This window comes from Ixodes scapularis, unplaced genomic scaffold, assembly GCF_016920785.2.
Source record: "Ixodes scapularis isolate PalLabHiFi unplaced genomic scaffold, ASM1692078v2 PGA_scaffold1__304_contigs__length_218370807, whole genome shotgun sequence".
Classification (NCBI taxonomy): Eukaryota; Metazoa; Arthropoda; class Arachnida; order Ixodida; family Ixodidae; genus Ixodes; species Ixodes scapularis.
The window spans coordinates 47,635,638-47,638,813 of NW_024609846.1; the positions used below are offsets into that span (position 1 = coordinate 47,635,638).

The window sequence follows — 3,176 nt, forward strand, 5'->3', positions numbered from 1 at the left end:
ATGATGTCTTCCTCGTGTCATCATATATATCCCACTCAAGGTTTATGCTGATAGGAGGTTAAGGTTTCGCAAACGCTGAGATCGTTACGACGGAGGCCCTAACAAGCGTCTCCTACTCCTCGCTATGTGGACACGGTGACTCTTTAGCGGCAATGTCGCTGACGAACCCCTTCTTGTTCTACATACAGGCATGCTTGCTGTTAACGCTGTTCCCCGAAGGATCCTTGGCTCTGTGCCTATCTACGGTACCGCAGGCTTTGTTAATGAGAGCGCCTTCGATACCGGCGTTCGTTGTCTCGCCATCACATCGCTGAACGCGTGTCTACACCAGCGCTGACAAAGCCCGGATATCAAGCGTCATTCTATGGAAGTACCCGTCTTCACCGGCCTTGGGAGACTTCGCCCTCATCGAAAATCCTGCATCGATTCAGCCGCACCTAGCGCGACCATCGACTGCGACAGCCACGTCAGTTGCTAGAAAAGCAGCGCATGGTGTGGCCTACGCCAGTGGGCACGGTGACTCGTTAGCGGCAATGTCGCTGACGAACCCTTTCTTGTTCAACATATAGGCATGCTTGCTGTCGACGCTGTTTCCCGAAGGCTCCTTGGCTCTGTGCCTATCTGCGGTACCGCAGGCTTCGTTAATGAGAGCGCCTTCGATACCGGCGTTCGTTGTCTCGCCATCACATCGCGGAACGCGTGTCTGCACCAGCGCTGACAAAGCCCGGATATCAAGCGTCATTCAATGGAAGTACCCGTCCTTACTGGCCTTGGGAGACGTCGCCCTCATCGAAAATCCTGTATCGATTCAGCCGCACCTAGCGCGACCATCGACTGCGACAGCCACGTCAGTTGCTACAAAAGCAGCGCATGGTGTGGCATAAGCCAGTGGGCGCGGTGACTCGTTAGCGGCAATGTCGCTGACGAACCCTTTCCTGTTCTACATATAGGCATGCTTGCTGTCGACGCTGTTTCCCGAAGGATCCTTGGCTCTGTGCCTATCTACGGCACCGCAGGCTTCGTTAACGAGAGCGCCTTCGATACCGGCTTTCGTTGTCTCGCCATCACATCGCGGAACGCCTGCCTGCACCAGCGCTGACAAAGCCCGGATATCAAGCGTCATTCTACGGAAGTGCCCGTCTTCACCGGCCTTGGGAGACGTCGCCCTCATCGAAAATCCTGCATCGATTCAGCCGCACCTAGCGCGACCATCGACTGGGACAGCCGCGTCAGTTGCTACAAAAGCATCGCATGGTGTGGCCGACGCCAGTGGGCACGGTGACTCGTTAGCGGCAATGTCGCTGACGAACCCTTTCTTGTTCTACATACAGGTAAGATATCAGTATTTTATACACTCTAGACGAAGTAATAACTTATGGCTTCTCGAGTTACCGTGCCCACGGTCATTGCGCTTTTTTTGTTCTTTGTGCTCCTTGTATTACCGGTTGTGTACACATGGGATGCTTGTCCTACATTCCACTGATGCATTAAAACTTCTGTTGTTATGCTCCGGTGACGTCGAGGCGAATCCGGGACCCATGTCTATCGATCAGTCCAAGCAGTTTAACGACATGTTCAAGCTCTTGCAAGATGTTAATGAACGTACGGTCAAGATTGACCAAGGCCAAGCTAGCCTTATTAAGTCTATTAGCGAGTTAAAGAGTAAGCAAGAATCCGTCGAACTAAAGGTTACCGACATCCAAAATCGGCTCGATGGAGTTGAGTGCTAAGTTGCAACTCTCGATGCAACCCGGGAAAAACTATTGGCCGCCGAGGGATTAATGCAGTCTGTTATTAAGGACAACCAAACACTGCACGAGCGCCTGGACGATATTGAGGACCGCTCAAGAAGGAGCAATATTATCTTTCACGGTATTGAAGATTCCGCCTCTGAATCTTGGGAACAGTCAAAAGTAAAAATATTAGATGCGTTATCTACTTCACTTAGTCTGCAAGTTTCCGATGAATGCGTTGAACGTGCTCACAGGCTTGGTTCGTATGCAGTCGGAAGATGCAGATCAGTGATTGTCAAGTTCTCTTCTTTCCAAACAAAACAAAAAATCCTACAATCACGACCTTAGCTTAAAGCCTGCGGCATAACGGCTAATGAAGATTTTTCTCCGGCTACGCGCCTAGCAAGACAAACTTTTTGAGTTTGGAAAATTACAAAAGAGCGTCTTCCAACTGCGCTACAATAAACTTTACGTGAACAATAAATGTTTCATGTATGAAAATTCGAACGACAGCACTCTTAGAAAAAAGCTAGTAAAAAGCTAGTAACTGCAGCAGTTACTACCCCTTTCTGAGCGTTACTACCTTTCACTAACGATTTACTACCTCAAACGCGCGATATGTAGTAAAAAGTTAGCAGATGCAGCCATTGCTACCTTCTTCTGACCGTTACTACCTTTTTACTAGCTATTTACAACAGCAAAGGCGCGGAGAAGATGGCGGCGCTTGCTTCATACCCGATTGCCAGCGTTAGCGATGTACTTGCCGTTTCGGATCGCAGGGGGGGTATCTACACGCAATCGTGGCGTCAAATATTGTATGAGGGGGCATGTTTAGGGGTTGGAGTTGACTTTATAACGATCGCAGCCTCCGTACCAGCACGACGTGGAAGTCAGCGCTGCAGCGAGCGCAGCAGCCCATAGAGATCGTACCCTATTGGAAAAACCAGCATGAAAATCAAACTGGTCAAGCTGGTAATTAAGGTGGTCAAGCTGGTAATCAAGGTGGTCAAACTGGTCAATGTGGTAATTAAACTGGTTTAGCTGGCAATCAAGCTGGTTTAAGCTGGGCAAGCTGGAATTTAAGCTGGTCAGTCTGGTCTAAGTAAAAACCAGCATGGTCTCACTCGAATCTGGTTTTAGATTCAATCTGGTGTAGCTGGGAGCCAGTCTGGTCTTAACTGGTCAAACTGGTTTTCCATGGAGCCAATGTGGTCAAGCTGGGAGACGAGCTGGTCATGCTGGGAGACAAGCTGGTGAATCTGGTCGAAATAATAATCGTGGTGGTCAAGCTGGTCATGCTGGGAGCGCGCACGCCAAGGTCGGCTAGAGATAGCCGAACTGGCATTGCTGGGAGCGCGCGCGACAAGGTCGGCTGCTGGAACGAGGCCACGTCCTGTTCTTTGTCCTCTCGTTTTTGGTAGACCACCGGGCGCGTCAGGCGCG

At 50.3% G+C, this 3,176-nt stretch overlaps 1 pseudogene; it reads left to right on the forward strand.

Moving 5' to 3' along the window:
- The first annotated feature begins 1,460 nt into the window (after positions 1–1,460).
- On the forward strand, positions 1,461–2,238 carry LOC121836063 (annotated as a pseudogene).
- Positions 2,239–3,176: the final 938 nt, after the last annotated feature.